This window comes from Mauremys reevesii, linkage group 12, assembly GCF_016161935.1.
Source record: "Mauremys reevesii isolate NIE-2019 linkage group 12, ASM1616193v1, whole genome shotgun sequence".
Taxonomy (NCBI): Eukaryota; Metazoa; Chordata; order Testudines; family Geoemydidae; genus Mauremys; species Mauremys reevesii.
In genome coordinates, this window is record NC_052634.1 from 9,488,828 (window position 1) to 9,501,051 (window position 12,224).

Below are 12,224 nucleotides of genomic sequence, written 5' to 3' on the forward strand. Positions count from 1 at the left end.
TAGAACATACAGATGCAGAGAGAAAGTTTTATTCTTTTCAGTTTATGCAACCAGTTCAGTTCAATGATTAGTTCATTCAAAGTTAAGAAACCAGTTGGGAGTTGAAAAAGCAGGAACACTCATTTTCTTCTTTCAATCTATGAATAAAAACTAGGTGTGAGGATGAGATCTACTAGTTCTAAAATCTTGAAGGCCATGGTGACCAGAAACAATCAGTTAAATTCACTAACTGCAGATAATACTTCCTTTGTTTAATAAAGTTGATTTTAAATTCAAAGCATGTTTTGCTAAACATTTTTTCTTATGTATTCCCCACATTTAAGGCGGTTTTATTTAATAAAATAAATAGAATGCTGTTTTTGTTTATTGTAATTGAATTTGAATTTCCATTCAAATAGAGCTCGACACAAATGACAAGGAAAAATTACTTATCTAGTAATTAAGAGATGTGTCATTCATAATTTTCTAACAATAAAAAGTGTCACAAATTAAGAATCTGAATAAATGTAAGTGTAGCTATATAACTGCTTAAATAAATGTGTATGCGTATAGTGTACTTTTCTAGTTAGTAAAAAAGCACACAATTTAGTGTAATGGCTATATTTAGTTGCAAATCAAAATGGTTACCCACCAATGACAATCAGCCTTTCTTTAGGAAAATAACTACAAAGTAGAAATGGAAAAGGTGATGAAAATGGATATATTAACTAAAAGTTTCCTGCTTGATAATTTAAATCAGGATTAAAATAGGTGATTTAAACTATCTATCCTGCTCCTTAGAGACTTCAACAACTCTTTAGCTCCAAAACTATCTAGAAAAGAAGATGGAAATGCCTGGGACATGTGTTGAGAATGAAGCCAGAACATCTGCCATGGCAGGTGAGCCATTGGGCAGCTGGAGGAACATAAAAAAGGGGCTGATTGAAAGACTCCCCCTGGAGAACACTAGTTAGAGAGAGAAAACTTGAGGGACTTAACACCACAGAAGACGTACAAGCAGCAGCCCAGGATAGACACGGATTGCAGAGCCTTGTTTGTGCCCTAAATGGGACTTGACAGCATAGGAAGGATTCAGCGAGGGACATACAGCCAGCAATCCCAATTACCTGAGATTCTCCCCCTTTCCGACAGAGCCCTTTCAAGTCCTGTATCTCAGTTCTTGGAGTTTGTTTTTTAACATCAACCCTCATATTGCACAGAGAACATAGCTGTCTGCATAGTTATGTTTAAGTTATGCAAAATTCTAGGATGGCAGAGATAAGGAACAAGGATCCAAACTCTTTCATAACTAGCATAACAATGTAATATGTTTATATTACAAATATAATAACGTTAAACTAAATTTACACTGTCACTAATCCTACATTGCATGTTACTTTAGACTTGGCCTTGGAAAGCCTGGTTTCTATTTCAGACCCTACCACTGACCTGCTGTGTGACTGGGCAAGTCCCATCTAAAAAAAGATATATTAGGCTTGTAAAAAGTACAGAGAAGGGCAACAAAACGATTAAGGGTATGGATCAGCTTCCATATGGGGATGGGGAGAGTTTAGAGTCTGGGAATGTTCAGCTTATAAAAGAGACAACTAAAGGGGGATGGATAAAATCATGAATGGTGTAGAGAAAAAGTGCTATTTACCCCTTCACATAACACAGGAACTTGGCAGTCACCCAATGAAATTAATAGGCAGCAGTTTTAAAACAAACATAAGGAAGTACTTCTTCACACAACACACAGTCAACCTGTGGAACTCATTTCTGGGGGGATGCTGTGAAGGCCAAAATTATAACTAAGTTCAGAAACGATTTAGATACTTTCACAGAGGATAGGTCCATCAATGGCTATTAGCCAAGGCGGTCAGAGATGCAATCCCATGATCTGGGTGTTCCTAAACCTTGGACTGTCAGAAGCTGGGGCTAGAAGACAGGGGATAGAAAACTCAATAATTGCCCTCTTCAGTTCATTCCCTCTGAAGGACCTGCTGCCAGCCACTGTTGGAAGACAGGACACTGGGCTACATGGACCATTGGTCTGACCCTATATGGCCATTCTTTTGTTCTCTTCAGCTACCTTCCCCGTGTGTATAATGGGAATAATTTTCTTTATAAAGCACTTTGAAACCGACAGGTGGAAAGCAATAGGACTGTCATTTTGAGATGTCAGGAGTGTAACTTCAAAACAAGAGTTCCTACTAATTCCCATGAAATTCGACTCCAGGATATTGTCTGCATGCAGGAATTATTAAGAGACATTCTCTGACATGGGTTATGCATGATGTCAAATGCAATGATCATTGTGATGGATTTGGAGCTGTTCTGTAGTAAGTTATCAATACCATGTATTGATTTGATTATTGGGGTATTTGCTGTATGAATATAGTGATTTAGCTCAATAGAGGCTGTGTGAAAAACAGGCAGGAAGGAAAAGAATGGCTCAATATGGTCACCTCTCTGCAAACACTTCAGAGTGGTTAAGGGAGAATGTCAGAACTATTATTTATGTATATTACTGTAGTGCCTAGGAGCCCAAGTCAAGGACCAGGCCCCACTGTGCTAGGCACTGTACAGACACAGACCAATTAACTTTGATGATTTTGTCTCTGCCACAGCCAACATAGAAAACTGCTTGTGACCAGGACAGGAAAATGCCTGCCAACACAAGAACAACAAAAGAACTGTGGGAGGATTAAAAAGGGACACTCTCAAGAGAGAGGCAATAGTCATTCAGGAGGAACCAGATGGAGACACAGGGGCCCGCTAAGGGTGTCTGAGAAGCTAGGCCAGCCTAGGCTGCCCCCAGGAAGCAGTAGGGCTCTGGGTCAGAAAGACATGTGTGTGAACTGTTTGTGGTTTTGAGATCTTCTCTCTCTAAAAGTGTTGTTCCTATGGTTCAGATTAAAAATACTTCAGTTTTAAGAAGGCTGTCTAGTCTAGTCACTACATTCATCACTGGTCAGGGGCTCTCCCTAAATCACATAACACATTAGGAGGTGGGTCCTTAATTTTGAATGTTTGTTTCAGTGTTACAAGGGGCAGGTGGGTCCTGACAGTCACTAAAACTTATTATGTAATTTAGGAACAGCCCCCACCCCTGAGACTCCAGAAGGGAAGAACTGTAGGTGCCCGAATTCAGTCAGACTTGCAGGATAAGAATGCTTCAAACCCAGGGTACTGTAGCCCAGGGAACCATCTAAGAGTGAGAGAATTGCAAAATTTCCCCCTCCCTCCTGAGATAGATACAGGCATGAGCCTAAGACCCAAGCAGTGGACTCCGAGAGGGGACACAGGTGCAGCAAGCCCTGTAACTGTGGCAATCACAATGGTCCCTTCTGGCCTTGAAATCTATGAGTCAATGGCATTAGCATAGAGAATCATCAGACCTGGACATAGGTTTCAAGTTGTTTCCTTTTTCATTAAACTCCTAAATTTGCCTGCGTTTGACCTCTTTATCTTTCCTTTTATCCTGAAGCAATCTCACAGCTTCTCTGTCTCCTGGGAGCTCTCTGCTGTTTGGAAATCCCAGAATTCCTGCTCATGTTTCCAGAAGCAAAACATGCCCTTGTGAGTCTAAAACTATCCACGTCAGGCTGAGGGAAAGCTGACAAACAAGGAAGAACGAAAGCAACGTCCTCTGAGAGAAAGCACAGCAGATGCCTCCTCACTACAGACTGCACCAACCCTGCTAGCAAAATGGCGGCTGGACTCAGCACACATGGAGACTCCTTAGAAACGTAAAGGTGCAGGAGTCAGAAAACAGAAGACATCCCAGTTTCATAGGTACATAAACCACATTGGTTACGTGACTTGAATAAATGAATATCTGATTACTCAGTATAACAACTTCTGGTGTATTTCTAGTTTTGGCTGGACTTGCTCTGCCCTGTGCTTGTTGGCTATTTCTTCTGCCCTCCCTCATTCCCCATCTTAGCTCCACTCCACACTTGTCCCTCTTACCCTCTTCTGCCCCCACCCACTTCCTTTCACTTTTCTTTCCATTTAGTTGATCCCCTCCTAACTAAACCTCCCCAATATAATGTTTGCCATCACGGCATTAGTCACTCTGCTTGTGTGTTTTGCCCATTTCCCTTGCTGTCTGTCTTGTCTACACAGACTGTAAGCTCATTGGGGCAGGGACTGTCTTTTTGTCCGCCATTTGTATAGCACCAGATTCCAGTTCCCTGCTCCAGTGTACATGTAATTATTTATACACATTGCAAAAGCTTCATTGGGAGAGACAGAGAGCCCCACACTAGAATAGCCCATAGCCCAGTGCTTAGGACACTCATCAGGGACAGGGGAGGCCCAACTTCAAATACCATCTCCTCATCAGGCAGAGGAGGCAACTGAACCAGGGTCTCCCACATCCCAGCTGAATACTCCAATCACTGGGCTAAAAGTTACAAAGGTGGAGGTGGGCAGGCTGCTTCCTATGTTTTATGGAGATTTAGATGGGCTCAGAGCACACCTAATGGATCATCCCCAGGCCTCATTTGATGATCCCACTGCAGCTTCGGCCTGAAATACGGTCCTGGGTGCCTAGATGGAGGCAGCTGTGCACATGCTCACTGGCAGAAACTGAGGCTCCTCAGGGACTTTAACAGTGGAAGTTTAGGCACCTAGAGAGTTGGGGGATTTGAGGATCTCAGTAGTGCTTGAATGTTGGCACCTACATTAAAAAAAAAAAGTATTTAGGTATTGAAATCAATGGGAGTTAGGCACCTCAATACCTGTCAAAATGTGGTCCTTTGCCTTTAGTCTTTCTGTCCCTCAGTTATTATTTGGTATATTACTTGTTTATCCATATTCTGGAACCAGTAAAAGGTTTTACTAAAAATAACTAAACCTAATGACTTCATTTATTGCATTTTTATGGGGAAGAGAAGTTGTAATGAAGCCAAGGGCCAGGCAACAACTGGTTGTGGGTAGATTCTTTACTCTAAATTTGGTTCCCTCCTTTTTTCATAGAGGAAAAACTGTGTTTTTATTGTTATCGCTTTGATTGTTTCATTGTGTTTTATGAGAGGTTGTTTCTGTTTGGATACAGAAAGACACCTTGAAGCAGCGAGTTTGATCTGGCAGTTCTACGTGATTATCTGAACCTTATCTACAAACGCTGATAAGCAGTTTTAATGGGCTTATACTATTCCCACCCTGGCTTCGCTAACTGGAAGACTTAACATCACACAAAGGGTCCTGGCCACGCAGCTGGTTAGGGGAGTTAATGTGGTGCAAAGCAAAAGTAAAAATGCTATAGAAATTCATTAAACAACACACTTTAGCAGTGTTGGTAATGCAAGTACTGAGTTTAAAATGAACTAACAGTGGGGCTGATCATGCAAGCTGATGCCTGTAGGCAGCTGCCACCCTGACAGCCAGTTTAAAGATGGGTCTCAGAGCATCTAGGTTCCCTGCTCTGTGAAAGGAGCCTGGTAGCCCACAGAGCTCTCAGGGCTTCTAAATTCTTGGGTCTGTGGTGTGGGACTCCCTGGCTACTCATGGCTCCAGAGATCTCCCCAGACTGCTCCCAACCTACTTCCTGGGAACAGTACCTAGGAGTCAGGGGCAGCTGGCTGCTTTGTTTCATCTAGAAAAAAATGCAACAAAGAGTTCAATTTTCCCCTAAAATTGTGACGTTTCCTTCCCATGGGATTTTTTTGAAATTTCTATGTTTTGTTCTGAACTGGCCCAAACCCTTTATTGAAATGTCAAAATTTCCCACAGAATGGAAATGCCACATTTGGACCAGCTCTAGTTCTAAGATCCAAACAAACGTGAGAACATAACAACAGCCATACCAGGTCAGACCAAAGGTCCATCTAACCCAGTATCCTGTCTACTGACAGTGGCCAATACCAGGTGCCCCAGAGGGAGGGAACCTAAGAGGCAATGATCAAGTGATCTCTCTCCTGCCATCCATCTCCAGCCTCTGACAAACAGAGGCTAGGACACATTTTCATACATCTCCCCTAATAGCCATTTATGGACTTAACCACCATGAATTTATCCAGTTCCCTTTTAAACACTGTTATAGTCCTAGCCTTCACAACCTCCTCAGGTAAGGAGTTCCACAAGTTGACTGTGCGCTGCGTGAAGAAGAACTTCCACAACCCTACCCAGAAAAGTCAATGCACTTCTTATTCTAGCTGTCTCATTTATTCTGTGGAGACTTCCCTTATGTTTTAGTAAGAATGTGTTCTTGTCCATTGCTTCATTGTGCTATTTTGGAGACCTATCTAAAACATAGGGAGAGTTGACTGTGTTGAGATGCTTATCAATAAGATTAGCATTTACATGACCTAGGATAGATTATTGAGTGAGGTTCTTTGGCCTGCCTTACACAGGAGATCAGACTAGATAGTCATAATAGCCCCTTCTGGCCTTAAAAAAACCTGTGACTCAATGAAGGCTGCTAGTCCCCACACTGAAGAACATAAGGGCGCTTACATGTTAATGTGCTACCAGGGTTGAATGTGACTATTACATTAGGCCTCCTTCTGTGCTAAAATACGTTTGCTTAACCCATGGATCTAATTACAGGTGGTTGGGAAGTAGTTTTCTTCCCCCCACCCAAATATTTTTTGTTGTTGTTAAATTTTCAATCAATAGTTTCAGTGAAAACCCAAAAGCCTTCGATGAAAGCAGAAATCGATTGTTGGGAAAAATTCTAGTGTGTTGAAAAAGCCAGTTCATTTGTTTATGCTTTGGGGAGAATATTTTGATTGAAATTTTTCAACCCTCTCTTTCTCTTCTATGTCTTGTGAAACAGGCTAAAGGCTATGATTGGGCACCAACTATACATGGGTGCAGGAGAAGCTTCTTTGACAATCAAGGATGGGAGAAATATTCTCCTTATGGGGTTCGTGGGTGGGTGAATGACCACTTCCAAATTCACCTGCAGGCTGCCTAGTATGAGAATGTTGACTATCAAAGTTCCATATAAACCTGGAGTGAAATCCTGGCCCCAAAGACAAGAATGGGGAAACCTCCCATTAGGCTTTCACGAGGGGCAGAATTTCATCTCTGCTTCTTACGTGTATAATGCCAAAACAGTATGAAGTACTTTATTGTCTTTAAGGAGAAAAGGCCCCTGGCCTCATATAGTCACTGGACAGACCAAAGATGAATGACAGAATGCAAGAAAAATCACCTATATTCAATAGTGAAGTATAGCACATCTTATTAGTTTATCCTATTAAAATCTCTTTTTAATTATGTCATCTTTTTGTTAATGTTCGCATACAGCTGAGGGACTAGTGTTTTTAGGCTCCCTGGAAGAATGCTATTTTTAAAAGGAGAGACTTAAAGGAGGAAAAAATGGCAATATCCTGGATCAGGACAGGATTTTTAGGTAACCATTAGCATTGTGTAGCACTTTTCATTTTCAAAGGGCTTTGGAATGGTTCATTAATTCAACGTCCCTGCACCTCTGACACACAAATAATTGTCATTCTTATTTTACAGAGAGGGACACAAGAACACATGTCACTGTTGTCAGAAATGTTCACTACTTTTGGGTCCAACTTGAGGCACCTGTTATGAAAGAAGCTGACCCCAGAATTGTTTTAATATGCTGTAATTAGGATGCTGTGTATAGGCATCACTCTGATTATTTTATGAGGTTTTAGATATGAAATGCCTAGTCTACTGCAATATGTAAATATAGATGCTAGTCCTATTAAGTGAGTGAGGATGGAGACAACAGGACATGTTTGTTAAAAAAAATTAGGTGGATACAGTTATTCAGTGCACATACAAGCAGGTCTTTTGGCAAGCAATGACCCAAAATAACCCTATTTGCACAAGAGATACAAAATAAGCACATGCAATGACATAACCACCTCCCCCTCCCCCCCCACAAATTCACTGTATTATATTAATAGAATTTGTGGTGAAATCTTGGCTCCACTGAAGGCAGTAGGGACAGGATTTCAACCTCAGTATATGCACAGAAAATGGTCAACAAAACACCTTTCCACACACTACAAACAGTATCATTCCAGACATTTTCAAAATTACTCAATCCCCATTTAAGGATCTAAGTATGTGGCATGTGTTTCCAGAAGCACTCAGCCTCCTATACCTAAATCAATGGCAATGGCAGATATGTCTTAGTTACTGGATGCTGACCCCTGTTGGAAGTCTGGTCTCTAGGTGTTAAAGTCACGCTAAACACAGAAGGCCTGATTTTCAGAAGTGCCAAGCATCCACTGCTTCCATTGACTTCACTCGTGTTCTTTGGAAGTTCCGCTCCTCTGAAGATCACGGCTATGTTGTGCAGACCCTGCCTATAGGTGAGACCTCATTCCTTGATTCTCCTCCTGCAGCATGGCTGGCATCTGGCAGCATCTACATTTCAGGGACTCCATTGTTATGCCTTAGATCACTAGGTGCTCATGTCTTTGCTAAGGTAGTTTCACCTTGACATCAGTCTCAGTCCATCTTGCCTCACTCACACTAAACCCAGGAACATGTTTCTTTTTCAGAGGTGCTTAAAGATTAGCGACAACATGGTCTGGTGATCAGAGTGCAGGAGTAGGAGGGCTACCTCTATTCTGCTACTGAGCTGCTGTGAAACCTTAGGTAAGTCACTTAACCTGTCTGTGCAACCTAAGTCTCTCCATCTGGAAAATGGGGATAACATGCCACCTAAGCAATTTATTTGAGATCCTAGAATAAAAATCTACTATGACCATCTGGACTGGTCTATTCTGGATTCAATACCAAGGTAAATGAGAACTGAATCTGATCCTAGTACCACAGAGTAGAGGTCTGCTTGGGCCTAAATTGTTAGCCCAACCCAGACCTGAAATGGGCCCACACCCCACCCAAACACGTCAAGTAGTTTTCCCACCCAACCCTGATGTTTCCCCTGAACCAGAGTCAGCACAACTGCTGCCCAGGGGTTGGTGCAGCCACAGATGCATAAGCTAGTGGCTGCCTGTCCTGCTCTCATGCTGTGCAATGAGATACACTGCAAACCCTAGGCATGCTCATTGTACAGCGCAGTGGCAGTAGCTAGCAGGAGTGGGGCACGCAGACACAGCCACCGACCTTATGGGCAGGAGGAGTAGAGCTGACCTGACCCAAGCCTCAGAGGATTGTGTACTTTTCCAACCAGACCCACCCCAAACATGATACTTGTAGCTGGGTCCTGGGGAGCTACAGGCTCTACCATGGAGCAACATTCACAAGACTGAGGGTCATGGGGCAGATTGTGTTGGTGGTTGCTCTGGTATAAATGCAGAGTAACTCCAAAGAAACCTACGATTTGAATTCAGTGGTAGCTGTGTTAGTCTGTATCAGTATAATAAATAAATTTGTTAGTCTCTAAAGTGCCACAAGTACCCCTTGTTTTTTCTACTATTTTAATGTTTCTTTCTCTGTAAGGGAGACATGCATGAAAGCCCTTCAAACACAAACAGCCCTAATGGTCCACTGACACACCAAGGGATGAATTACATAACATAAAGCAAAGGTTACATGAATCAGAAGGAGCAAAGTAGCCAAGCAGCAAAAGAACCTCCAACTGGTACCCATAAAGCTGGTTACATGTTAACCATGACATCAGTGCAAGTTGTGTTTTATAGTTTACATCCAATAATCTAGTAATCTTATAGGGCCTGAACATGTGGTCCTTACTCAGGCTTGAGTGAATATTTTGCCTGCATAAACTCACCTGATCAGGGAGCTATAATCCTCCTAGTTTTCTCACTTTTGCAGCAGTGCCAAGAAAGGCACCAGGCGAGGCCAACGTTCTGAGCTCTTCCATCTGAATCATCCACAGGAGGAGCCAAGGAACAAAGATACATGACCCAGGCCTTACAAAAGGAAGGTCAGCTAATTTCCATGCTAGCACTATAGTATGTTTCACATAAAGTGATGTTTCAATGTAGTGAATTAACCATTACATACCTTGCTGAACAGAGATTGTAAGCATGTGCCTAAATCCAAGCATGTGAATAACCCCACTGAAGTAGTAGCTCAGTGAGATTAGTCACCAGCTAAAGAGTTTTAGCTGGACTGTAAATTCCTTGGGGTATGGAGCTCTGACTTTAAATGGGTCTGTCAAGTACCACATGCACCTTTTCTGCTGAATTAACAGTAAGTCAGTGGTCCAGTGTAGCAGGGCTCAATAAAGGGATTACAGCTCAGGAGGTCTCCCCTTTCTATGGCCATACTTAGATCATTATTTCATGGTACTCCCTCTTGAGAGGCAACTTTCATTTTTCTGTGAGCCATCATGAAGGAAGCAGTTCTCACTTCCTTTCAAAATTGGCCAGCAGAGAATGGAAGTGTTTTTCCACAATAAAATTTGGAGTCATTCAGAATGAAAGGCAATACACACATGTAACATTCCTAGTGTTGCAGACTCCTGGACCCAACTCATCCACAGGTGCTTCACCAAGGAACAAGCCAGCAAACATGAAACAACATTTTCAAATGGCAGCCGGAAAGGAGAGGTCCTCCAACAGCTCAGCACCAACCATCCCTTGGTATTTGCCACTATCAGTGTCTCCTGGATTGTTTCGGAGAGGAAACCATAGTTTTAGTCCTGTTGCCCTGGGGCGATGGACTCCATTTGCCTGCAGCAGAAACACACAACGCTCATGGGTGGGTGCTGGAAATCTAAAGGGAACATAACAGGATTAAATCCTATTGTCTTTCCCTTAGGTTTCAGAGACTCACCTTCTGCGGATGGAACCTCTAAGTGCACAGTTGGTTTTTTGCCAGCCTTTTTGGATTTCACTCTGGTAGAAGAGACCTTGGAATCTTCCCAGTTCCCCAGTTTAGCTTCAGAGAGAGAGAGGAGAAAAGCATTCTGGTTTGGAAAGGTCGAAAACTTCAACACTTGTACCTCCATGGCACTCGCTATCTGATTTCACCAACTGTAGCACTAATTCTTCAATTAATATCAGAAATAAAAAGATAAAAAAAACCCTAAAAAGTCAAAGATTAAGGAGGAGTCTAGTATAGTTATTCTAAGAAGAGACTGGGAGTCAGCTCTCTTGGATTCTATTGCCAGCTCTGGAAACTTAGTCAAGTGATTACAGAAGGTGACGGTGCAACAAGAACTCCTGGGTTCTATTGCCAACTCTGCCACTGACTCACTGGGTGACTTTGTGCAAGTCATTTATCTGCTCTGTGCTTCAGTAAACAGAGGACAATAATACTTACCAATCAGAAATACTGGGAGGAGAGTTGTGGCTCAATTACTTAACATTTGCAAAGTGCCTAGAGCTCTCCAGATAAAATATTCTATATAATTACAAAATATAATCAGCTACTCAGGCTCTGAAGGTGAGTATATGCAGAATAAATAAATCTCAGACACTGATTGACATTATAATGGATTATTATGCTGGCTACCTGTCTCGATCTGATCCAGTCATTGGATCAAGAGCTCCATAGGGCCACAACACTACCAGATAACTGGTTTAGGCCACTGCAAAACCATATGGTCAATCAGTAAGGCTGATCCCCAGACAAGTTCTTCCTGCTCTGTGCAACCCTCTCTATGGGTTGTGATGTGTTAGCTAAAACATGTAATACTCCCAGGAAATGCTGGGCTAGTTTAACTGTAAATTGAAACAAAAAAGCACACTCTTTCCCAGGAGAGAGAGGTGTTGCCTGCAGCATGCAGGTCTGCTCCTGTCTAAAACACCAATATACCACCCCAAATGGAAGGAAATTCAGAGGCACTTTGGACATAAATACCTGTAGAAAGGGCACCATTGCTTCCTAAGCACTCCCTTGAAGCTGAGCATGGCTCTAGCAGGGACTCATCTACCCTAGGTCTCCAGGGTTTAGGAGCCTCTTCTCTAAAATTCCCTGACTGGGGTAGGTATGGAAACCCAGGCCCACCCACTCCCTGGGTTCCAGTTCAGGGCCTGCATTTGAAAGGGCTAGAACCAGTCCTTCTCCATTTCTTGTTATCCTCTAAGGTATTTCCTCCCTCTCTAGTCTTTCTTTCCCAGCCTCCTAACCTGTTTCTCCCTCTTTGGGGTGTTGGTGTTTGTTTCTCACCAGTCTGCTGGAAGGAGTCCCTCTCTGCAATCCCTCAGTCTCACTGGCAGCAGCAGCTTTTCTGCTCAGAAGTTCCCTCTCTAATTGAGATCCTTAATCTTGTATCACGCTCAGGTGCTTCCCTGCCTAATTGACGACCTCCCAGTTACTCAGTGAATTAACTATTCCCAGGTGAATCTGAGCTGTCTCATCCCCTCTAA

At 42.6% G+C, this 12,224-nt stretch overlaps 1 long non-coding RNA gene across 2 annotated transcripts; it reads right to left on the bottom strand.

Annotated features, from left to right (window-relative positions):
- Window positions 1-9,346: 9,346 nt before the first annotated feature.
- Window positions 9,347-12,162, bottom strand: LOC120375458. 2 transcript variants are annotated; one of them, XR_005586552.1, is made up of 3 exons: window positions 12,025-12,162; window positions 10,687-10,791; window positions 9,347-10,583 (listed from the first exon to the last, which is right to left on the bottom strand). It is a non-coding gene; the product is annotated as an uncharacterized LOC120375458 (long non-coding RNA). The 2 variants fall into 2 exon arrangements; XR_005586553.1 differs by having other exon boundaries at window positions 11,985-12,114.
- Between the last annotated feature and the right edge of the window lie 62 nt (window positions 12,163-12,224).